Here is a 27714-nt window from a genome sequence, read left to right as displayed (position 1 = left end):
TAAATATAAATTAATATCTAGTGAACCATGGTACAATGTTTAACATTATACTGTCTGTTTTCCATATAATTTAAATTGCTGAATGAAACATCGGTTTCAAAAATTATTATTCTTAAATAAAATTGTACCTATTTAAAACAGCCATAAATTCTCTCTCCGTAACTCAATTTACACATTTTGAATAAAATATTTCTTTATTATGTTCATAATTTTTTCAGTAATTGGCCACATCTTTTCATTTCCATTTTCACCATAATTATAAATAGAAAATATAGGACGATATCATGCTACATCATCCATGAACATCATCCACCTTTTTTTGGCTAGCATCTTATATGACAGCATTCGATTCGCGATCATGTAAAATTTTTGTGATAATGATACCAATTTCGATGATGTGTGTTTTTCAAATCTGTACAGTCATATACATGAGATACCTGACCCCTTAAAATGTCCAAACCGACCTTTTGGTTCTGAGAGCCATCGTACGCATTGAACAAAGAAAGTGTAAGCTATACAGTGGAGTGTTGCTTGAAGATGATCAGCATATCTTTAAAACCAACACTAAATTTCGTCATTTAACTTTCAAGTAATTTGGTCGAGCGGCTTGTTGTATCGACTCCCAGTTACAATACCCGTGGTTCGATTCTACGAGCACTGTTTTGTTTGAATGTTATATTTTTAAAAGCATTGTTTAACTTTTTAATATTAACGTTGACAAATCAAGGTGGGTGGGTGGATATTATTAATAAAGCGTAGGGTGGGTATGGATAGATTAACAAATTGCATGATGCATACGATCGCGTCCTTTTTGATTACGCATTGTTCCACGTTTCGTTCCTATTTGACCATTCAGTTTTAATTACTTTCAAGGTTTTAGTGATTTTCAAAGTTTTCTTTCTTGTTCTAATATGCCGCACGGAATTATTAAAATTAGAAATTATTGCTCTGTATGAACAAGACTTAGACATTCCTTATACCTATCCAGACGTTAAAAAAAATACAATATTATATAGTCATAGCCTTAGAATAATAACGCATAGAATGATAGTTTCATATCAAACGAACTGTCACAAGTGTTAGCATTCCTAAAATATCTTTATAATATTGTAAATTAATATTAGTAATTTGTTTGGGTAAATTTGAGTATTTTGCCATACAGTAATATTGTACTCTATAGCAAATACATAATTAAATTAGATTCGGCACCGGAAGTTGTGATTATTATACTGTGTGATGTTTCGCGATTATACTAGTATTTATAAAATATCTTTGTAATATTGTACATAAATAGTAGTAATTCATTTGCATAGATTTGAGTACTTTGCTATACAGTAATTGTACTGTTTAGCAAAATACATAATTATGAGATTCGGAAACGGAAGTTGTGACCACTGTTCCGCGTGCTGTTTCTTAATTGTATTAGTATTAGGGGTTAAAGCATGAAATTGCCGTTTTATTGCAATAGGTTCTTTGAATTTTCATAGAATCTTCATGGTTTGAGGTTTTCGAATGAAACTTTTTTCAAATGGTTTCTGTGATTTTTTTTTTTAATTTGAAACATTTGAATATCGACTTTTAATTGTTTTTGTTATTCAATTTAGACAAGAAAGATGGATAATGCGAAAATTCGAGTGATTTTTGAATACGAGTTCCGACGCGGAACTAACGCGGCAGAAACAGCCCGCAATATCAATGCTGCGTTTGGAGAGGGGTCTACTAATGAACGCACCGTGCGATTTTGGTTTAAACGCTTTCGTGATGGAAATTTCGACTTAAAGAACGAGCCGCGAGGAAGACCGCCCACACAGGTGAATAACGATGAATTAAGAGAGATAGTGGAAGCCGATCCTAGTCAAACTACCCAGGAATTAGCGGCATGGTTTAACGTTACCTTACCCACAATATTGACTCACTTGCGTCAAATCAATAAAATAAAAAAATACGACAAATGGGTGCCTCATGATTTGACTGATCTGCAGAAAGAAACGCGTGTTGAAACTTGTGTTGCCTTGTTGAACCGGTACAGAAATGAAGGAATATTGGATCGAATTGTAACATGTGATGAAAAGTGGATTCTTTATGATAACCGGAAAAGAAAAATGCAATGGCTGACCCCAGGTCAAATGCCACAACAGTGTCCTAAAGCAAAACTTACCAATAAAAAGGTAATGGTAACTGTTTGGTGGTCTCAGCATGGTGTTATTCACTATAGTTTTCTCCGATCTGGTCAAGCAATAACGGCAGATGTCTATTGTGCCAAACTCCGAACCATGTTGACAAAACTAGCAGTAAAACAGCCCCGACTCATGAATCGATCTTCACCATTATTGCTCCACGACAACGCGAGACCTCACACAGCACGAGAAACCATTTTGACCCTTCAGGAACTGCAGTTAGAAACCATTCGTCATCCTCCGTATTCACCAGACCTTGCTCCAACGGACTACCATTTTTTTCGTGATTTGGACAATTATCTACGTGACAAGAAGTTTTCTTCCCAGGAGGCAGTACAAAATGCTTTCACACAGTTTGTGCAGTCTAGATCGTCGGAGTTCTATCGCAAAGGCATTAATAACCTTCCCATTAGATGGCAGCAATGTATAGATAATAATGGCAACTATTTTGATTAAATAAATTTGTTAAAAATTTTAAAAATAAACAATTTAGATTTTCAGTACAAATCGGCAATTTCATACTTTAACCCCTAAAATTTACAAGATATCTCTAAAAATGGTACATAGTAGAAGTAACTCGTTTGTATAAATTTGTGTATTTTGCTATACAGTAATTGTACGGTTTAGCAAAATACATGATTAAATAAGATTAGGAAACGGAAGTTGTGATTATTATACGCGGGCTGTTTCTCGCTTGGTGGGGTAACCTGATTGTCAATATCAAGAGGGTTTAAAAGCGGGAAACAGCACGTGCTCGACACAGATTGTTACTAAAAATTCTCAGGTGAAGATTGTAATCAATGTACGTTCATGACAATTAAAGTGAAGAAGTTATATCCAGTATTTAGTTATTTTAAATATCCCCTTTTCATACAAGTGAGGCAAAAATCAAATTCATGTTGGCTAGTTTTAGCAGTAGGTTAATTTTCGGTTTTAGTGAATATTTATATAAAGATACAAGTTGAAACGCGTTATTTCCTTGTGGAATGTGTTGTTAGTATCTATTTTATGTTTGTCTGACGTATTTTTACACTCATTTACCGCACATTTCGTCATTTTTAGCTAAAATTCTTGATCTGTTCGCGGTGCAAGTTGACCTTGAGCACTGAAGGCCCGCCCGCTCGTGTAGGCCCTTTTGGCGCGCTTCAATTTGCCTCACTTAGCGTGTGCGGGCTAGGTTTCTATGCGTTATTATTCTAAGGTCATAAGCTAAATAATATTTTATTTTTAATGTGACTCGAACAATGCTTGACTTCGACCATGCTTGCCTCAATTTGCAAAGTAATCCTTATACCGCTTGGCCACGACGGCTTTACTGAAGTTGGTTGAAATTTGTGTTCTGTATATAAGTAAGAACCATACGTTAAAGATCAAATTGGCTTAAAAACTTTCTCAAAATGTCATGTGATGTCAAATGTAATGTCAATGTAAATGTACTTACTGCCTTTGAAGTGAAATAAACAAATACAGACACGTATGCTTTACTGATAATCTTCTGATGGTTGAAATTGTCAATTCCTTTTAACCAACTTCAAAAAAAGGAGTTTCTCAATTCGGCTGCATTTTTTTTGTGTATGTAACGTGTTTGCACTGGCATTTGAGAACCAATTTTGATGATTCCTTTTTTTTATAAGAGAGGTACCTCAGTATTGGTCCCATTTAAATTTAATAAAATATTCCAATTCTAAGGGTGGCCAAGGAGGAGATCCGGTTTCGCGCACTTTCCGGTAACCGATTTAAGTAAAAGTTGGCAAATAGATGTAATTCTACGAACTTTTGAGGTTGTTTTTTTTAAAGTGTGAAGCTTTTGAGTTATCGCGTAACATACAAAAAAAAAACTGTTGAATTGAGAGCCTCCTCCTTTTTTCGGAAGTCGGTTAACAGTTCCTACTAACAGATCCAATTTAATACGTCAAGAAATAATAAACTTCTACAAGGACATCGTCAGGGCTCCCGGAAAAGTCGTCGATGAGAAAACTGAGATATATACAGGCCACAGACCAAGTATTTATTTATTTAATTATAAAAATATATAAAATATATAATGATGATGATGGTGGAGGTGGTGGTGGTAGTGGTGGTGGCGGTGGTGGTGATGATGATGATAATAGTAATAAGAATAATAAAAGTAACTAACACAAAATAATATTAACAACAATTTGAATTCTAAATAGCTCTACAATAACATAAATTCACAAATTTACAATAGCGGTTAAAAGTTGCGACCAACTATCCGCAAACACATCAGCAACCCGGTCAAGAACGAGGAACTAATTCAATCAGACAACCGCTCTAGTGGTAGGTGCGTTGAAACCCTATAGAGTGTGGCGTTTTGTTTGGCATTGCAAAAAGGTTGCGTGCGCGCCGTCCTGAGCAGCCCACCGTGCTAGTAACGACCTGGCACACACAGTCCCAATCTTTCTAAAACGAAAAGATTATCTTTACTGTGTCGTAAGAGCAGGCAGTAATGGGTAAGCAACATAATCTTTCGCCTCAATTGTTACTGGGATGGTTGGTCTGGAATTCCTTGAAGATCCCAGACCAACCATTCCAGTAACAAACAGCGAGGGAAAAAGAAATAGGTAATAGCCGTACCGCCTTTTATAAAAATACCGTGTTTCGATCATTAGGGTGTATTTAACCTCTCTAGGGTCCCATACAAAATCATTATACTCAAGTTTGGACACAGCAACATTTATTAATATGTATATACAACATATTATTCAAATATAATTATTATCAAAATTGATTTTACTGAAGTATGACGCGTATATTATGAATATTTCGTATGGAATAGAATACAAACCCTGCGGAATAAGAAAGTGGGGTAGTAAAACAAAAATTAATTCAACTCCACTACAGTCCACTGGTTAGTTAATGGCCACTTCTATATGACAAACCACACTAACAGAAGATTTTTTTTCAGTACCACAAGCCACACTCAATTTTCGACAGCTGCGCGTACGCAACTTCGCCGGCGTTAATCAGGATTATTATAAATGCACCTGTCACTCGATCCGCGATCATGCAAAACTGGATGTACGGGACCAGATCTATTTATACGGCATTGATAGATTTTTGTACATAGAAACGTGATATAGATACCAGAGGCACTCCTACCACGGGTAGCCGTGACGATTATTTAGTAGTTTGATAAATGGACATCAAGGGTCTATACAACTATAAATGGCATTGGTTGATTCCGTATAACACGGAGTATTGAATCAATTACTTTGCAAAAAATATATAGTATAATTGAGTATATACACTGATTAGTATACAGTATGAAATCACGATTCATAAAAATTTTCACGATAGAAATAAAATACAAACTTCCAAGAAAATTCAAAGTCAAAGTCAAAGTGAATTAATTATTTATTCAATACATTGACTTACAATTATATGGACGTCGGGTCCGCGCTAAAAAGCCGCAAAGAAGAAAAGAATCATCAAAATCGATTTGCAAATTTTATATAATAATATACATATATAAATAAGCATAAAAACACAGTCGAAGTCGAGAACCTCCTCTTTTTTAAGTCGGTTAAAAATAAGGTCGCGTGGACACGCTAAGAAATTCGACATGTCTGCTACAGAAAAGATGAGAATGGTATTGTACACGAGAAAATGACAAGATACGAATACTTTCGGATAGACGTGTGTAGGGTAAAATGTGTCAGTGCATTATGAGTCTTGCAGGTACAGCTGTGGTTTTAGTTACCGACGGTGGTTAGAAATATGTTGTTTTATTATGTTGACACTAAGCAACACCCGCATAAATGTTCGTTTACCGACAATGCACCTCCCCCCTCCCCTCATAATAGCGGCAGAGAGCGAGAAAGTCGAGGGTAGACAATATTTTTTCTAGTCCGGCAGTATACACAGTTCATGTGTAGAAACGACACGAATTCTTGCATAGACCCCATTGACTTACAATTATATGGACGTCGGGTCCGCGCTAAAAAGTGTCCGAACTTATAGGGCGTTAAAATCGTATACAGAGCGTCATTCACGCTTTAGTCTTCGTTTGTTCGACTGACAGCGAAGCAAGCAAAATTAGACAGTACTGCGATGACATTACAATTTAAATTTTTCATATTCCTTGAAATGTCACTACGTTTAAACAGGTTGACTTGGGACATTTTTTTCGTGGTTTTTGTATGAGACCCGTCGTCCATTTATTTGTAAGTCAATGATTCCATAGGTAACATTTTTACACTTGAAAACGTCATTTTTTAAGCTACCGCTCGTTCACTACGCTGACCTCCGAAGAACGAGCAAGAAATGCTATTTTCAAATAAACTTCAATGCTATGAATACACTTTGAATTATAATTGCGTGGAATGTAGACACTTGCTGTCTTTCCTTAGTTCCTTATCTAAAACATACTCTTCAATTTTGTAATATGACTTTTCAATTAAAATACTTTTAATGTAAGTTTTAAACTTAGGAAATATATTCTCTAGAATCTTTTTGTAAAAACGTATACAGTTCCCCATAAAATATTCGTTTACCTTGGTTAAACGCAATCGTGGTACCATGAGTTTGGACTTAGTTCTAAGGTTAATATTATAGATATATTCTTTCTTAATGAAATTATATATACCAATGATTTTTTTTTGTATATCAAACTGTAATAAATAAGAACACGTATGCTATACGATATACATTTTTTAAATGGCTATAATTTCGCTTGTAAAAAAATACATTCTGAAATAGAATAGCGTACACTCTTAAGTAATGTGGTAAGTAATTGTATAGATATACTTATCTATTTTAATCTATGGAATGTATTTTTTCTCCGGATTACCCTGACATTTGTGAACTGAATAAATAAAAAAAAAATAATTGTGAACTGATTTCGATGACTAGGAAAGGGGACACCTCAGTAGTGCTAATTTGAAGAAAGCATTCCTTGTTATGGCATTCTTTGGGGGACGCCTATGTTCAGCAGTGGACGTTTTTTGGCTGAAATGGAGATGAATAAAATTAAAAAAAAAGAATTTATTTAATTTCTTTCAATGAAACTTGGCACGTTATAGTGACTTATTTGGGATTGCTAACGTGGCCCGTCCAATCCCTTTGGGCTTGGCTGTTTTGCTTCCCGCATCAGTAATGTCAGTCCTTAGAATAATAACGCATAGAAACCTAGCCCGCACACGCTATGTGAGGCAAATTGAAGCGCTCCCAAAGGGCCTACACGAGCGGGCGGGCTGTCAGTGCTCAAGGTCAACTTGCATCGCGAACAGCTCCAGAATTTTAGCTAAAAATGACGAAATGTGCGGTAAATGAGTGTAAAAGTACGTCAGACAAACATAAAATAGAAACTAACATAACATTCCACAAGGAAGTAACGCGTTTCAACTTGTATTTTTATATAAATATTCACTAAAACCGAAAATTAACCTACTACTAAAACTAGCCTACATGAATTTGATTTTTGCCTCACTTGTGACAGTTCGTTTGATATGAGGCTATCATTCTATGCGTTATTATTCTAAGTGTCAGTCATTGAAAGCAGCATTGTGTTGTGCACTCGGTCAGTGCGTTTATAGTTTTAATGCTGCGTTTCTGGCAGTCCTTGAGTTTAGACTCCTGCGTTTTGATTCAAAACGGAATCGAACCGATCGGGTAGTCTCGAAATCCGAGCGAGAAGATGAACCTGATTCCTACTATATCTTTCTAATTTGTGAGTTAAATGAACTGTCAGAAGTTTCCGATCGGGCAGTTGTGAATCGCAATTATGCGCCTCGACTCGCAAAAGACGCACTTTCCGATCGGGAGAGGCAATCAAAATCAAGCTGCTAAACTACGCACCGATAAATCTGTCACTTTTTATATTGATTGTTTACACCCTAGTAACATTATAGCGTCATTATGTTTCAGGGCAAGTCAGTACGTACCTCGCGACCACACAGGCTATGTACTCCACGACCAATTTAAAAATGCAGTAACTGAACTTACATGTGCTCCTTTATTTTATTAAATATTAGGTTGAATGCCGGTATAGGTAACATAGTAATAGCATTTGAAGACTCACTAAGACGCAGTGCACTCCAAGAAAGTTTATTTTGCCTCTAAAGCGATAGAAATGTCAGCCAAGTCCAAGTGTAAAATTAATGTGGTAAATTTGAACATCCTGTGCGGTACGCGTGCGCGGATGCGGTGAGAGTAACATACCACCATAAAAGAAGCCACTAGATGGCAATAGCCTCGATTCTTTTTAAGTTTTTTGAGGTGTTTCCGGGCATTGTTTTGAAGGATTTTAATTTGCGCGCACGCAAAGTTTGTGTTAAACGTTCATTTTGTATTATGACAACCTCGTAGCCCACTTGCTGAACTATGTGGTGCTTGATAAGGTGGTACCGGGTTCGAGAGAGACGGTATTCCATGGCAGTGGCACAGTTAGGGGCTCATTTTCAAGAACCGGCAAACAATACGTGACTTGTCGAGTAGGATCGCATATGTTATGCATATGTGCTTTACTATTATTATTATTAATTTAGGAGTCCGGGTAGAGCACTGGACTCAATTTTGATGCTCTGGTACTTATAATGTAGGAAATTCTCTAGTCACAGATCAGGTAATTGTCAAATCCGGTAATTTGAAATTACGAAAATACAGGCGCATGGGACTTGTCAACTTATGTTTCAGAGTGACTAGCGCAAGCTAAGTATAATTACTTCCATCCAAAGACTGTCTGGCAGAAATCGCTTATAGCGATAAGACAGCCCTTCGTACCAACGCTTATTTTTTTTATCGAATTGTATGTACTATAATTGGTGTCGATGAAAAAAATTGCACAAGTAAAAGTTTTGCACGTTTTTGTACTTAAGCGCCCAAATTAAGCACTATAGCAATTATTACAGTCGTATTAATAAGTGTATAACCTTTTTTATACGTGTATTATTATCCGTCATTTGGATATTTGGATATTTGGATATTTTAGTAGCAGTAGATTTCCTTGTGAAAGAGTTCGTCCAGGAAAGTACTGCCACCTTGCCTATTGTTTGTCTATGTCTCTTTTAGAGCTGTTGGTAGAAAAAAAATATGACAAGAATATTTCAACGAAACATTGACTTAAAACTACTAAAAGTACAGTTAACACTAATATATGAATTAATACATAAAAAAATATTTTATTGATAATAAAAATCGTTTGTTACTTATTTAAAAAATTTATAACACTTATCGAGTTCTTAGGTTTTCGCGATTGTTACACATACATTTCCTATAATAATACTTACTTATTTCTTATATAAGTATGTATTTATTAATAGAACATTAGCTCAACATAGCTCCATTTTTCTATTTTCTGATTTGATCATTCTAACTAAATATGCTTTCTTTAATTTACAATTATTACAGTCAAGAAACACGTCAAGCTTGACTCTTTGTCTCTAGACCGTTCTTATCATAAGCGGCACAGAGTTGGATTTAAATCTTAAGTGTCAAGCTTGACGTGCTCTTGACCCTGTACAAATTTAAGATAAAGCAACATTCCCGAATTTCAAAATATCGTAAAGGGAAAATGCACTTTCTCTCTCTAAATATTATAATTTACAGTTCTTGGGTCCATAATTCGCTAATAACTTAGTTTAATCCTTCTCCAGCCTATGTAACATTATGGTAAATGCAATAAAGAATTGAGTTTAATGTAAAAACCAACAAAGTGAATGTACTATCGGAACACAGGCAAAACAATAACAAATTCAAAGAAAAAGGCACCAAAAATAATTACATTTAAATTTAGAATTCCAATTTAAAACTAAACTGCTAAAAAGACTGTAAATATATAATTATTTATAAGAAAATTATTGTTATTAGTGTTATATGTTACATTACTATCGTTTCTGATCAAAAATATCAAGTCTTAAAACTTACAGAAGCAATTTATCTCTGAACCGCTCGCTTAATCACTCTTAAAACTTCAAACTGAACTGACACCAGGTCATTGTTCACGTGTTCAGCGCTTCCCACCTGTAGCCAGCCTACAAATGAGAAACCTGTATAATTAGTCCCCCTTATTGTTTGTCTGTATGTCATCGCGACGCAGAACAGTCGCGACCACCGTTCCAGTACCACGCGTACTACTGCGATCGATTACTGTTTACGGATTGGCTAAATTACTAACAGCCACTGTTACGAAAGTTTTAAGTCTTCGAAAATTCGAATTTGAAATTTTAGTAATAACGGAAGTTCTTAAAAAAAATTGAATTTTGAAAAAAAAACTTTGATATGCGAATTTAAACATTGATCGAAGTTTGGAAAAACTTCTACGTTTAATATCGAACTGTAAAATAGTTTTATTTTGGATTTGAGTGTTGTGTCCTAAGGGCGATAGAGCTGAGATGACCCCAGTTGGACTTTTGTTCAAAGTGAACAGGTGAGTTAGCGGAGCTCTGTTAAGTGCTACTGTCAGAGATGGATTAAGAAGTATGTAATCAATACCACAATTACAAATGTAATTTGCTTACCTACAAAATAAAGATGTATTGAATTTTAAACGTTATACAATTAAAAAAAGTGCAATTAAATGGAAAAAGTACAATTTTGACAACTTATAAAGTATATTATAAGCAATGCGTGTTGGTACTGTCTATTGTCTATTTTATTCATTAATATTTGTTAAAGACACCATGAAATTATTCATATTAAAATTATCTTACGACTTATTTCAAATTCTAAAAACAGCAGAAATTTATTGTTTTTTTAAACATAAACAAAGGTACCGTTAATTACCGTTAATATATAAAAATAACACTTGGCTATAAATTCAAAGCCTTCCAAACTGCAGAGCAGTTTACTAGCGAAAACACACTCTCATGTTTAGCAACATACCTATACCTTACCTATTGTAGATATCATACATATATCATATCATATATCAGAATACAACGTTTATTTATCTGGGATTTGGGACAACAATAAAATTTCAGTCTCGTTTTCCTTTTAAATGTTAGTTTAGATAATAATTTTCGTCTACTTTCATATAGGTATACTTTTGGTGGTCATATCAATATTCCTAAGTCCAGCTCTGTCCCCACCATTTATATGCAGTTATGCACATCCATGTATGAAGGAGTACGTCACTCAAAAAGGAATGAATTTAGGTACCTACTCATGCCGCTCGCTCAGTATTTCTATTCAGTCTTTGTTTTCGGATTTAAAATTAGAATTCATTTTTAAATTTTCGAAAAATGCTTTCTATTGAGTGTTTATTATTGGAATTTTAAGAATTAGAATTCTTTTTTAAATATTCAAAAAATCTTTCTTGTTGAGTCTTTGTTTTAAAATTTTTGTTTTTTTAATTTCGAAAAGTATGTTTTTAAATATATAAGTAAAATTTTTTTAATTAAATTTTAATAAATATATAATAATAATAAAATAAATATGTAAATATTTTAATTTTAATTAAATATAAAAAGAAAAGTTGTATTTAGTGCTGAAACGAAAGAAAAAAGAAAATATTTGTTTATATTTTTAATGCATACCTCATTTGAAAGTTTCTTTTAAAATAAATGATAGATGCTTTATTAAACCTAAAGTTAATTAAAATAAACCGTTGTATTTATTTTACGATAGACTTGAAGTGTTTATTTTACATTTTATTTATTAAAAGACATCATCAGGCTGAATGTGTTCATGTCAGTGTTTTTTAATTGATTGTCTCTTTCATAAACAAACCCTCAGGCACGCGTAATTACAAAATACTGTTACGAAAGGTTGTAATTTCTTTGTAATTCACATATCTATCGGTATAATACCCTAGGTAGAAAGTGCTTTTATCACATGAAAGTCATAATTATATGTGAATTTTTATAACTCTGCTATTTAAGAGTCTACCTATACAGCCAGAAATGGCTTTGGTTGGTTCCGCGTAACAGCGGAAGTGTTAAATCTATCACTTTGAAAAAAATGTGTGGTAAAATTGAGGCTATAAACTGATTACTGTATGGTGTGAAAGCACGGTTCCTAAAAATTTTCGCTATAAAAAAAACACAGACTTACCTCGAAATTTTACAAAAAAGACTTCAATATTCAACAGGTACTTTACATTGTACCAATGATTTTGTTTTTAAATATCAACTAAACTAAATAGAACACGTATAGTCAAGTCAAAGATTATTTATTCCATAGGTAAAATAAATTTACACTTGAAAACGTCACATTTAAGCTACTGCTCGTTCACTACGCTGACCTCCCTGAGAAGAACGAGCCAGAAACTCTAGGGATTGCTCTTTTCAAATAAACTTAGATGCTGTGGAATACACTTTGAATCAAATTTGTGTGGATTCTGGAGCCGTGTCGTCTTTCCATACATCTTTATCTAACACGTAGTCTTCAATTTCGTAATATGATTTTTCGATCAAAATATTTTTAATGTAGTTTTTAAACTTAGGAAATGATAAACTTCATATATGCTCCGGAATCTTATTGTAAAAACGTATACAGTTCCCCATAAAAGAGTTGTTTACCTTGGTTAAACGAAATCGTGTTACCATGAGTTTGGATTTAGCTCTAAGGTTAATATTATGGATATCTTCTTTCTTATTGAAATTATGTATATTTTTACGGGCATATAAAATATTTGAGTAAATGTACTGTGATGCCACAGTCATGATACCAGTCTCCTTAAACTTTTCTCTGAGAGAAACGCGAGAGCCTAGACGGTACACAGAACGAATCGCTCGTTTTTGCAATACAAATATGGTTTGAATATCTGCCGCTTTACCCCACATGAGAATCCCGTAGGACATTATACTATGGAAGTTAAAGTAAACTTCGTATTCTGCGGACTGCGTATGCAGCGGAGCTTAATCTGCTGGCCAAGGAAGATATATATATAGTATACGATATATACATTTTTCATATGGCTCTTATTACGTTTGTACAAAAATAAATTCTGAAATAAAGCCAGTGTCCCAACCGCTCAATACAAGCAAAATGACCGTATTATTACGGAAAATATTTTTACATTCGAGCTGAGGAAAGCATAAAAAGTTGTCAACTAAATTCAGTCATTTTGCAGATTTGTAATAAGCTCATGTGTGCGATAGAAAGATATATTGCGACTTACGTAAAGTTTATATTGTGGAAATAACAGTCAGTTTTTGGGTTAGCATGTGAGTTGAACTTTTCTATTATATTTTTAATATCATTTGTTGTCTGTAGACATAATAGTAGAGTGAAGAATCTAATGGTTGTCACTTTAATTCCTATCATTGATACGTTCTATTTTAATTGATGTGTGATCTTGAGAATGCTAATTATTTATTATTTACGATATCAAGTGACGGGACGAACAAGTTTATAACAGGTCCTGTACTCTCGTTCACTGTCTGACAGACAATGTGAAGTACGAAGCGTATTTTAAATTGATCGTGTTATTTGACAGTTAGGGCGCGTGTCCACGCTAAGAAAAGTATCTGGGTCTATCATTGACTTACAAACAAATGGACGACGGGTCTAATACAAAAACCACGAAAAAAATGTCCCAAGTCAACCTATTTAAACGTAGAGACATGTAAAGGAATATGAAAAAGCTAAAACGTTGAATTTAAATTGTAATGTCATCGCAGTACTGTCTAATTTTGCTTGCTTCGCTGTCAGTCGAACAGACGAAGACTAAAGCGTGAATGACGCTCTGTATACGATTTTAACGCCCTATAAGTTCGGACACTTTTTAGCGCGGACCCGACGTCCATATAATTGTAAGTCAATGGGGTCTATGCAAGAATTCGTGTCGTTTCTACACATGAACTGTGTATACTGCCGGACTAGAAAAAATATTGTCTGCCCTCGACATTCTCGCTCTCTGCAGCTATTATGTGGGGTGGGGGGAGGTGCATTGTCGGCAAACGAACGTTTATGCGGGTGTTGCTTAGTGTCAACATAATAAAACAACATATATCTTACCACCGTCGGTAACTAAAACCACAGCTGTACCTGCAAGACTCATAATGCACTGACACATTTTACCCTACACACGTCTATCCGAAAGTATTCGTATCTTGTCATTTTCTCGTGTACAATACCATTCTCATCTTTTCTGTAGTAGACATGTCGAATTTCTTAGCGTGTCCACGCGACCTTATTTTTAACCGACTTAAAAAAGAGGAGGTTCTCGACTTCGACTGTGTTTTTATGCTTATCTATATAAATTATATAAAATTTGCAAATCGATTTTGATGATTCTTTCTTGTTCAAAGGAGGGTATCTCAGACGTGGTCCCATTTAAATTTGAAGAAAATATTCCAATTCTAAGGGTGGCAAACTAGGGGATGAATGACTTTTGGTCGGGTTTTTAGTACTCTGTACTGTTTTGTTTCGGACGCATGTCGGACAGAGGACGAGAGTACAGGGTCAGAACTAAGCCACGCTGATCACGCCACAAGTAGCCGCCATGCTGAATTGTACATAGGGTTTACTATCGTAATGAAAGGACTGACCAATCAACGTAAAGTATTCGCCGATTGTTGCCCAAGGTGCGTCAAGCGTACCTTAGCATAGATTACTCAATATTTACACTATACTTTAAAGGTTTAGGTTGTCGTTTCCGATTTTTCGTGATACATCCATACCGATACCCGATCGTCTTCACCTACATGGAATGGACGTGTCGTCCAACCTGAACTTCGGCAGATACATTGAATTCATGGCCAAAAATGTAGCCAGGAAGGTTGGCATCCTTTCCAAGGTGAGGCGTTACTTCACTCCGGGACAGTTGCAGTTGCCTGTGGATATTCTCAGGTCGAAGCTTTTCGCTTCGACATTTTTATGGCTAGCGGCTAGAGAGTGGAATTCCCTGCGTGCGGACTTGTTCCCTGAACGCCATAACTTGGACCTTTTTAAGGTGAGAGTGAATAGGCGTTATTTAGGTGTGCATGCTTCATCGCAGACCTCATCGTCACTTTCCATCAGGTGAGATGGAGGTCAAATGCGCACTGATTTTTAATAACAAAAAGGAAATTAACTAAGAGTAAACAAATTTCAGATGTCACTTGGTTAACCGGTCAAATACAATATTTAGTAGTGAGTTTCGTACGTCGTACTACTGCTGTACTCTTTCATTTGGTCGCATGTTATTAGCTGCCATCTTTTTAAGGCCTGGATTTTAGGTTGTTATTAAACGTTTTCATTTAAACATTATATTTATATTATATATTTAGTACTATCAAAATATTGCATTTACATTTTCAAAAAGTCCATTATAAACTAAGTGTTGGAACGATCTTCCGCCGCCGGTAAAAATGTGTAAATCGTTATATACTTTCAAGTGTAAGTGCAAGGAATGGCTGCTTAATCTACAGAAGACATCATACTGTTGATCGAAGGCGATGTAGGCTCTGGTACGTCATTGGAAATAATAAAAGTAGGATTATAATTGGAATTAAAGATGTACTAAATCTATATTTTTTCCAAATTCCATTCTCTGCTTGTTGTATTCTATGTACACAGTAAAATACTCTTTGGTGTTAAATGCAGTACGTTCGGTGGTCGGTACGTATGTCATTTTAAGTTTTAAGGTTTGTTATTTATGTAGTAAACGTATATAGTGAGTGAGATACCCTCCTATTTATTTATTTTTGTATATATTCGAAAAGATACCCGTCTCTATACGCTACGGTGTCTCCAGCGGCGAATAGTTGCCAGGTGAAGCCTAACAACCAGCAAATCGCTAAGGCTTTTTCCTTTTCTTCGACATAGATTTAAGCATTGTTTTATCTTAAATATTGTTGTGTTTTCTGTTGAAGAATAATGTCTTTTTATTTTTATTTTATTTTTTATAATTTACATAAAAATACATAACGCCTCATATTTCATTAAGGTTGGTAAATTATTCTGTGACACGGAACCATTGACTTACAATTATATGGACGTCGGGTCCGCGCTAAAAAGTGTCCGAACTTATAGGGCGTTAAAATCGTATACAGAGCGTCATTCACGCTCTAGTCTACGTTTGTTCAACTGACAGCGAAGCAAGCAAAATTAGACAGTACTGCGATGACATTATAATTTAAATTCAACGTTTTAGCTTTTTCATATTCCTTTACATGTCACTACGTTTAAATAGGTTGACTTGGGACATTTTATTCGTGGTTTTTGTATTAGACCCGTCGTCCATTTATTTGTAAGTCAATGGACGGAACATTACTTTTTGAATATTATTCTATTTTTTATTATACTAGAAGGTGTCATACAATCTGTTTCATTAACAAAGTTTTATGTATCCAAACAAGATGCATTAACAGGTTCACAGGGAAGTTCTTGCCCGTTCAACCGTTAGGACCGATTACCTCTGTGACTTGTTTGATTAACGTCGGACTGCCGGAAGTCGGAGCGCTAGTTCGATATCGAGTAGAAGTTTTATAATTAACTTCGTAACAAAACATTAACAAGGAAATGTGCTTACAGCCTATTTAACCAATAATGCACAGCTACAGTACCGGCGCGCTAAGATGGCCACTTTGACAGACACAACAGTGAGGTCAAATGTCAATTAATTATCAAAAAAATGCATTGACTTACAAATAAATGGACGACGGGTCTAATACAAAAACCACGAAAAGAATGTCCCAAGTCAACCTATTTAAACGTAGTGACATATCAAGGAATATGACAAATCTAAAACGTTGAATTTAAATTGTAATGTCATCGCAGTACTGTCTAATTTTGCTTGCTTCGCTGCCAGTCGAACAAACGAAGACTAAAGCGTGAATGACGCTCTGTATACGATTTTAACGCCCTATAAGTTCGGACACTTTTTAGCGCGGACCCGACGTCCATATAATTGTAAGTCAATGAAAAAATGTGTAATCAAATGCGAGTCGTATCTATAAGTTTTTGTTTTGCATTGAGCTTTGACGCGAGTTTGCCGGAGGTAGAAGTTGTGCTGGACAGCGATCCTCTAAGTGACGATCGTATTATATTTCATTTCTAAAAATTTCGAATTTCGAAAAACAAATGGCGACGTGTGTCGTAAAATTATACATCCGTCAATTTTACTGCACCTCACTATTGACAACAATGTGCAGCAATTAGCTCCTTTAACGTAGTTATGAATTAAGAGCTCTCATGCCAAAAAAGTTTTGACGTTGGTTCCGCCCAAATTTGTGAAACAATATATGCCTGAAGTTCGCGTGACATGCGACAGGAGATGTTGAATTTTGCGCATTAAAAGTACCAAATTCGTTTTAGCGGAATAACTCTAAAACTAAAGGGATTAAAAAAAATCCGTAGTGACAGTTGTCGATCATGCATAAATATAATTAATTATCTAATTTTTGTCCTAATAACCTACAGCATTTCGGGGATGAATCGAAAAAATGTGAAAATTAGAGGTCATTTCGTGATTTTTATCTATCGAGGAAACTTTATTGTTTTATGTTTCTGATTAATGTCTATGCTTGAATATATCGTGTAGTTACTCATACAATATTTTATTTTTAACTTTGAAGTGGATATACCCCTCTAAAATCAAATCGAAGATTAGGAATTTTTCCTCTGCTCCCTCTAAAACTTGATAAACGGACAAACGTCAAAACGGTCATCATAGCGTGCCGGTACTATATGAACGAAACAGCACAAATCATGACAATAATAAAGATAAAGGCGCCAAAAACAATTACATTCAAATTTAGAACTTCAATCTAAAACTAAACTTCGAAAAAGACTACAATTTACTGTAATGTAGAAAAAGATTTGTAGCGGCTGCGGCAATTTGCTATAAATTCTTATACACAAAGTCAAATCTAATAATCTTTATTTCATATGTAAGCATATTGCACTTTAAAACGTCACATTGTTTAAACTCTATGGGCAGATTCCTCCGAAAAGAATGAATAAGAAATGCTTGGTCAATAAACGCGAAATCAAATATGATTGATCGCGACAACAAAAGACGAGCTGAACCATGGGTTTTTATCACCCAACTTAACCTTAAGTATTATAACGTTTTTGTTTGACTATAGTTTTAACCTCGTAAATGGCAAATTTTGGATATTATCCGGAATCTTATTAGAGGCGTTTACACCTTGCAGTTTCACTGACTACAGTAACTGGTAAAATGATGTTAGATAAGAATAATAATTAATTATAATAATACATGATTCTTTCGCGCAAATTCTCTAAAGTCTTAGAAAAATGATTTATTGTGCTGTTTTGGAGTGCAAAAATGATAGCTGCACCAAAAATATTATCCATAGCAATATTTTAAATCATAAGTAAGTTTTATTTTAATATATTTTCAATTTTCTGATTATCTATTCGTTCAGATGTTAATATTCCGTCGTAGTTCAGCTACTGGCCGCAAGATGGCAGCATGTTGAATAAAATTTCAATATCGAAAGCGATCTTGTCGTATCTCGAAAAATAGGCCTACTTACTTAGGACACCAGGGCCGAAAAACTATTTCAAAAAACCATTTCTCTTTAATTTGAATTAGCAGAAAGTCAATTTTAAAGTGTGATGTATATAAACGGAACAGCCATCAAATAGCATTGAGGAAATTATTCTAAAATTGGTTTAACATGAGTTTTATACTAGTTACAGCAATTGCGTTTTCAAAACCAAACAGCAATTTTGCTGTATCTCGAAATTGTAACAAATGGCGCAACAAAATACACCTTTCAAGAAGTGATTTTGCTGTAACTAATTTGGAGTCCAATATGTTGGTCCATTTTATTGATGTATCTAATGTAGTTTTTTAGATAAAGGGCGTATATTTTGTTTTAAATATGAATAAAACTACAGGTCTGCTACATTTAAAATGCCGTAAATATTTATTAAAATTAAAATGCAAAAACTGCGTACGTTGTTACAATGAAATCAAATCAGTCTCTATCTGAAAAACAAAAATTGTTTCCGGTTTTATTGGCACTTCTGATCAAACAGGTGCATACAATATTAAGAAATTTTCTGCAATGACTTGTGACATAGTAATTTTCAACAAATCACATCCCAAGACAACAAAACTGTTGTTTTTTATGTAATACCTTGTATCGGTTTTTGCAAATGTCTTGTATCGGTTTTAATTCCTCCTTCCTCGCACGACGTTCTGCCATCTAAAATAAAAATTAGTAAAATTAAAATAAGCACATACAATACTATTTCGATTTCGACCCCTCCTACGTAAAGTATCGTATGTCGAAATTGACAAATTCGCAGGGGAGCGTTTTAAAATTTGAATTTACTGAAATGGGCATAACACGTGACTTTAGCATTTCTCGGTTTTATTCAGCAAAGCTCGTTACATACATAAGGGATTATAAGATTCCAGATATCGGTTAGATGAACAACTACAATTTATTTTATAATTTTATACTAACGCCGATGTGGGTCAGCAAGCGGGTAAAAATCTCACTAAAGTGAGACTGGGCGGGTCACGTCTGCTGCATGGTGGATGAAATCTACCACAGTATGGGTCTCCAAAGACAGGAAACGACTTCGCGGCAGACCAAAGCGTCGATGGAGAGACGAGCTAGACGCGAACCAAAAATACTAAATCTCAGTGGCGCTAAACAGATAAGTGTGGAAGGTGGACAGTGTAGGTTCATAATATAATAATAATAATGATAGTAACGTACTTGCAAAACGTATTTATTTTATCAGTTGTATATTGTTGTTTAACCTGATTGTTAATAAATTATCAAACCCGGTCTCGATTCCCGGTAGGACCAATTTGGGAAATGAATTAAAAAAAAAAATTTTTATTATAATAAAAATTACGGGACGAACAAGTCATGCTCCTGATGATAAGCGACACGGTCACCCATAACAATCGCAATGCCACTTTGAGCACTGCTCCCGCGCCCGTCACCTTGAGACATAAAGTTGACAAGTCTCGATGGCTTGCAGTTTCACCAGCAACTACGATCGAAGAATTCGTCTGCGATAACAAGACACTGATCAATCGGTAATAGGCCTTATTACTAAATAAAGGAACCTACACCATATCACAGTATAACACACCACAAAGGGATATTAAACCTTTCGCAGCAACTAGAATTGGTCGATCTGTTATATTTATGTATTAAATTGGCTTACCTTTGATCTTCTATATTTTTCATATAAAACCATTGACTTACAATTATATGGACGTCGGGTCCGCGCTAAAAAGTGTCCGCACTTGTAAGGCGCTAAAATCGTATACAGAGCGCGACACTCCGCTTTAGTCTTCATTTGTTCTACGGACAGCGCGATACTGCGATGACATAACAATTTAAATTTCGAATAGGTTGACTTGGGACATTTTTTTCGTGGTTTTTGTATTAGACCCGTCGTCCATTTATTTGTAAGTCAATGTATAAAACACACAAAAATTCTCAAACCACATAAATGCATTCTCACTTCGGCATACGCGCGTCCATTGCCCTACAATCGTGAAGGAGCGTAACTAAAGGAGGGAAGGGGGAAAGGGGACTTTTATTTGGTGTAAAAACAATTATATAGGATTGAATCTCCATTAAAATGTATTAAGTGCATTTGTAGTGCCACATTCACACAAAGTTGTAAATTGTACTTCAGTTAGCTCAGACCGAATTGTATTGTTGGTTTTCTAACTAATTACAATTATCGAGCAGCGACTTTGCTATATCTCGGTGAACCATAGTTGGTTGGTCACGATAAAATGCTGTAAGTATTTGGAAACATTTAAACGGGGACCGTGTATCTCAACTTCAAAAAAAATGTAAGTAAAATTCTTGGTATAATCACTGTATCATAAAAAATAGCAAATTTTTCCTGTTTACACCATTTTTCCGTGTGTTTCTTAAAAAATCAGGGTCAAAATTCGACGTTGTATAACGAAAAAATATCATCGTGGAATTATGAGACCTAGACCAAAAAATGCGCATTTTTTTTTCCGATTCCAAATATATAAAAAGCACATTTTGCCATTTTTCGAGATACGACAAGATCGCTTTCCAGCGTCGATATAAAATCGAAAACGTCCTAACTTTCAATAAAGGTATTGCACTTTCAACGATATAGCGACTGGGTAAAACCCATTACGCAGACCCCTTAGGGTTCCATGGACCACAAGCTAAGAAACCCTGTGCTATGGGAACGTAAATTGAACCTTAGAGTATATATTGATTACGTTGATGAAATAATTCGACTCATCCGTAGAACAAAGGTCTATGTGTAAGACTACTTGTTCTCAGGACATAGTACATTTCGTTCGTTCTTCTTCGCTGTGGATGTCAGATCGACCTTTGTTCGATTTTATATTTCCAAAACAAAATAAGATGTATAAATTCACAAAACACCATTACATGGGCCTTTAATAACGAAATTGTTCTCGTAACGAACTTGTTCTCTTTTCGCTCTATGATCACATCGGAGTCTGTTCTTCGGATGACTCGAATTATGTTTGTTGTTCTAGATTGGAATGCGATTTAATATAAACAGTTTTTTGTGCTTTGAGAGGCGTTTTTATTGTAAAATTCCTTAAATTACATTATAATATATAATGATTGGCCAAACAGAAATAACAATTTCACAATTGTAAATAGAATTATTAAAATATGAATATTTATTATTCAATCAACAATCCTCATAAGAAAGCTCGAAAAATGTTTGTATTTGACATGTTTATCTCTTTTCCCGCCAACAAATCACTGTTTCGAATCATTTTATATCTCTTTTATTATTGAAACCATTAAAAAAAGCAAGTGTAGACTATAACAATAAACCTTTTAAATGATCATAATCTTAGAATAATAACGCATAGAAACCTAGTCCGCACACGCTAAGTGAGGCAAATTGAAGTGCGCCCAAAGGGCCTACACGAGCGGGCGGGTCTTCAGTGCTCAAGGTCAACTTGCACCGCGAACAGCTCAAGAATTTTAGCTAAAAATGACGAAATGTGCGGTAAATGAGTGTAAAAATACGTCAGACAAACATAAAATAGATACTAACATCACATTCCACGAGGAAGTAACGCGTTTCAACTTGTATTTTTATATAAATATTCACTAAAACCGTAAATTAACCTACTACTAAAACTAGCCTACATGAATTTGATTTTTGCCTCATTTGTGACAGTTCGTGTGATATGAAACTATCATTCTATGCGTGTCATTCTAAGATTATAATATTGAAAAATAAGATATAAGTACAACATTATTTCCATAAATATCATTGAACTTTGTTTATTTTAAAAAACACTGCGGTATGAAGTATAATAAAACAAGATGCATTGTATTATAAAATAACTGTTACTTGACGACATTGTAAATTGTTACTTGCGTCATTTGTCTTTAGTGTTAATGTGTAAATAATGTGTATGGCACCTTGATTACTCGTAATTTCTGCTTTTTCCACTTGTGTGCCTTGAATGAATTTGATTGCAGTGAGAAAGTCAACTAATTGTAATAACTTGAGTAGATATTTTCTACTGGTAATGAAATAACATATATAATATATAATAAATATTCGGTGATTAATGTTTATTGTTCGAGAGTCGTGGACGTTTTTAACACCGTACCTGAGAAGCATAACACTGCAACTCAATAAAAACAGCGCACGGTATGTGAACTAGTTTTTTGTTTTATTGTAATAAATATCGCTAAAATTAAGAAATTGATCTCATTGTGTAAACAGTCTTAACCTCTCATTACCAAAGTTTGAATATTAGAGCATTCTGTTATTAAAAATTGAACAGTTTTATGTTTATGCCATCCTAAATGTTATACATACTGCATTTTGGCGCAAATTCCTGTAAAATTACAAAAGTCGCAGTTGCAGTGTTATGCTTCTCAGGGACGGAATGCTTTTTTTTATTTTAACTTGAATTGATTTTTATTACTTTTTTTAATTTTTCTTCTTTGTTTAATGTTTGAAATTTATGTATTTTGCATGACAAATAAAGTTGATTTTATTTTTTATTTATTTTTTTTTAAGTTGCATATTCCTGTAATTTCAACGAGGAAACGAAGTAATAACTGCTTGGTAGCAGAAATAGGTAAGGTGGCAGTACTTCCCTGGACGAGCTTATAAGTACATGACGGCACCGGGATTCGATCTGTCTAACTCTCAATTGAAAAGCAGTCTTTCTCGCCACTGGGCTAGCATTAGCTTCTATAATACGAGACCTTACGAACGAATGATAGTGTATTTGAATTATTTCATTCAATAGTGACGATATCAACTGTAATTTGCTTACCTATGAAATGAATGTTATTTGAGTTTGAATTGCTTTTTAAACATATTTATTATCGCAGCATTATTTTACAACATCGCTATTTATGAATTAAACAAATAAAACATGGTCAACGCCATCTAGCGGTACAGCCACAGTAATGTTTAAATGACATTCCATATTCGAACACGAGCCGTCATTGTTACAATATAAATATTTTCTAAATATCTTTTGGTATTCTTCGGATTTCCGAATGCACCCGAATACAAATTTCAATGTCTAGTAATTATTATATTTATCGTTTATAACAATTTGAATTAAGATTTACGTAGGGTCTGCCACAAATGCAAAGGTGAATTGATAGAAACTCGACGACAGCCGAGACACGAAGATTACCGAGAGATATTTAAAAAAATGTTGCATTGTAGTGTATAAAAGTCTTTTAAATTACAAACACGTACAGGACAGGATAAAAACGCAGAAAGAAACAAGACAATATCATCAATCGTGTTTTATTGCATGCAATAAAAAAATATTGGATAGATTCTTCACGCCAGACCTGTCTATGATTTTGTATGGACTCTATTATTGAGAAACTGGCTGGAAGAAACCGTGTTATTATAGAAACGACTGTATACGTATTAATGAGTTGGTATGTTTTATAAAACCTCTATATCATAAATAACTAATATTCACATGGTATGTTGTGTTAGACTTGGAAAATTATAAAAAGTCGCCAATGGTTTGCAAAATTACTAGGGGGGATATTTTAGGGCTTCTTCGAGGTAATGTCTTGGGCATTTTCTACCGGATGTTAATGTTCTAACTTCAAATAAAATAGTTTGGCATCGTAATCATTTAAATTTATATATTCAAAAACTAATAATATGACGTGAGGAATACTCGAAGATAGAATGTCACAGAGGTGGCAGTCAGCTGTCATAAAAAAATAAGATGGCGAATTTAAAATGGAGGCCAAAAAATTTTTAATGCAAAAATATTATGACCGTTTCCATACAAACGTACCAGCTTAATGGCTCAAAAGTTTGCATTATGTCCGCTGGATGATGTGATGTGATGATGAGGTCACAGTTTCGATTTTCGGTAGGACCAATTTGGGAAACGAACTTTTTTTAAATTGGTTTTTGATCTTGGTGTTCCGGGTAAACCTGGAGTGAATTTCGTTGCTTTGGTATACTCATAATACAGGGCATTCCCTATTATTGAGACCACGTTCATCATGATAATCGTGTCTTCACCCGGTATACTAATCACTGTGTATTCTTAATTTTATTATATATTTTTTCCAAAGAACCAAAACCTTTTCAAGTTGTATAGACTCTTAAAGCTCGAAGTGGCACTACAACTGCTAAGGACAGATATGTCGCGTACTTCCAGGCGCACGACTCGTTCGTCTCTCAACTTGGTATCTTGGTTAGAATTCGTACTTAACACGGTACAGTTTCCCTTTTACATAACTAACCTAATTCTTTGGCGAAAGTAGCTGCCAGCCTTTAGGTCACCGGAGGCTTCAACGTATCGAACAAGCTCACACCTACTTGCACATCCGCATTTTTCGGTTTTCTCACAGCCTGATAACCTAAGGCCACTGAGGCATGACAAAATCCTTACCGCATCCTGTCACTATCGGGTAGCCGTATAATGTCACTGTTATTCTTTAACTGTTAGTACTAACTGGCCACTTCATATTCAATTGAAAAGCGTGCCAAGAAGCTTGACACGGAATTAGTAGAGGTGAAGCTCCAGAGCCTTGAACACCTCCGTAAAGTTGCCTGCTTCTACAGGACGTATCACGGAGAGTGTGCGAAGGAATTGCAGAACTTAATTCCGTCAAGTTGACTTACCTGACCGTTGGCAAGGGACGGGACGAACAAGTCGTGCGCCTAGTGGCAAGAGGCACGCCTGTCCATAACAGTTGCAGTGCCACTTGGGCCTTTAAATCACAGAATTCTTAGGGGCACTGCCTCTGTAATCTGAGACATAAGTCGACAAGTCTCATGTGCTTGTGATTTCACCAGCACCCTTATTCTTCAAAACCGGAACACAGTATTGCTCACATTAATGCTTGGCGACAGAAATAGGTAAGGCGGTAGTACTTCCCTGGACGACCTCTTTCACAAGGAGATCTACTGTTACTAAATGCTGTTCTACTACTTTAATTAAACTTAACTTAATTCCTTGCCTGCAGTCTTGCTCCCTGAACGCTGTAACTTGGGCCTTTTCAAGCCGAGAGTGAAAAGGCTTTATTTGGGCGTGCATGCTCCATCGTCGATCTCATCGTCACTTTCCACCAGGCGAGATGGAGGTCAAATGCGCACTTATTTCTTGATAATAAAAAAAACTGTATTAATAAACCCATATCCAGAAAACTAATATCTTACTGAAATCAAATCTTTGTTAATAAATACACACATAGACAACCACAAATGAACCAAACTTACGAGAGAAATAAATGTAGGCCATGCAAATATTTGTCCCGGCCCGGGAATGGAACCTGAAGCCTCTGCGTGGCAGTCCGGCGTGGTAACTATTCGGCCACGGAGGCAGTTATATTATGACAATGACATGAGGTCATTAAAAGTCAATGCATGAGGTCTTATAGCTTATATTTCTTATTAAATAAACTAATGTAAATAGACGTTTTTTACGATTCAACGAGGCAACACAGATAACCCGTTTTCCAATAACGTATATAATCAAAAACATCGTGTAAAAGTACTATGTTTTGCAACAAATGTTTATTAACCAATACAAGCTCCAACTTCACGTGTAATACAACCTATACATAAACAACTATGTACGGAATAACCGGCAAACTATGTCAATGATATGCATACGCCACGCATAGGCCCTCTCGTACATTGCAAGTGTTTATTCACATTTTAGTTTAGTTTATATCAGCAGGAGAGCACCTTGTAAAGGAGTTCGTCCAAGGAAGTACTGCCACCTTACCACTAAATAGTGCTATTTAAAGCCTACAGCCAATCTTTCTACTCGAGCAGCCTGTGGTTGAGATATACGAAACGTGCCTTTAGGGCCCTGCGCGTTCAATATAACAACGCATTTAGAGTGCCAATGAGACTGCCAAGCTGGTGCAGTGCTTCGGCCTTATTTGCGGAAGCTCACACGAACAGCTTCCAGGCCGTATAATACGGAAAAATATTGTCTCGCTTAGGAAATGAACTGTTTTTCCGTATTTAAATCGCGTATGTTTTTTTTTTCAAACGTTTCGGGTCCTTTACAGGTCCCGTGGTCGTGGTTGACTGTGGTGGTACAATTATCAACCAGTTATGTCTAATATTAATGCAAACCACCCTACTTTTTCACTATAGTTGCGAAAGTTATTAATTAAATACCTTATTTTTACTTTTACAAAGAAAACATTCAAATATTTAATGAATTTTTATTAAGTTCAATTTATTATTAATTGATAATAGAAATTAGAATAAATTAAAACATATTAATTAGTACTGCAGTCTTATGCCTGTTTGGGGTTTTTCATCAGAGGAAATACTGGATACCAAACTAGTGGTACGGAGAAATCATCTTTCCTGTTGAAATTAGGACGTTTTTTAATTTCAATGGCCTCTCGCAGCATCCTGGGAAACAATGTAGCGTAAATTGAAATGTTTATTTGTAAATTAAAAATAAGGTTAAATACCTTATTAAACTGTTAAAGTTAAGTAAAATTGAACTTAATAAAAATTTTGTAAAAGTAAAAATAAGGTATTTAATTAATAACTTTTGTAACTAAAGTGAAAAAATAGGGTGGTTTGCATTAATATTACACATAACTGATTGATGACTGTACCACCTCAGTCAACCGTGACCATGGAATCTGTAAAGGGCTCGAAATATTGGTTTGTTTCAAAAAACAAATATACATGATTTAAATCGGGAAAATTTGTTTCATTTTCTAAATGTTTAACAATCGCGAAAACCTTGAGAACTTGATATTGTCTCGCTGTTGACTCGCGTGAGGCAGAGATCCAACAGCGTTCAAAGTGCGTAGCCCAATTTATAGTATAGTAATAAATGAAGTCTGCATTGTTTTATACTAACCTTGTTTTTAAATTATAGTACTAACGTACTATGGATATTATTATTATTACCTATTTCTAAATGTGAGCATTCCTGTAAAATTACAGGTACATGAGACGCGACATTAACTTATGTCTCAGGATGACGGACTCAGTGGCAGTGCCTCTCAGATCTTTGCGTTTTGAAGTTCTCAGTGGTTCTGCAACTGTTACGGACAGGCGTGTCGCTTACCACCAGGCGCACGACTTGTTCGTCCCGTTACTTTAGTGAGAGATTTTGAGTACAATATGCAATGAGACACGGATAGCACGTTGTAGTAATAGAATATCC

General features: G+C 35.0%; 1 long non-coding RNA gene across 1 annotated transcript in view; it reads left to right on the top strand.

Moving 5' to 3' along the window:
• Window positions 1-10531: 10531 nt before the first annotated feature.
• The window catches only part of LOC113237498, a 72021-nt gene continuing 54838 nt past the window's right edge, over window positions 10532-27714 (top strand). Inside the window, exon 1 of the long non-coding RNA XR_003311036.1 lies at window positions 10532-10563. This is a non-coding gene — a long non-coding RNA (uncharacterized LOC113237498). The remainder of the gene's footprint in view (window positions 10564-27714) is intronic.

The sequence above is a fragment of the Hyposmocoma kahamanoa genome, unplaced genomic scaffold (genome assembly GCF_003589595.1).
Source record: "Hyposmocoma kahamanoa isolate Upper Pololo Valley unplaced genomic scaffold, ASM358959v1 93, whole genome shotgun sequence".
In the NCBI taxonomy this organism is placed as follows: Eukaryota; Metazoa; Arthropoda; class Insecta; order Lepidoptera; family Cosmopterigidae; genus Hyposmocoma; species Hyposmocoma kahamanoa.
Note: the sequence above shows the minus strand (reverse complement) of the source record. Positions and strands in the feature narration are given on the sequence as shown.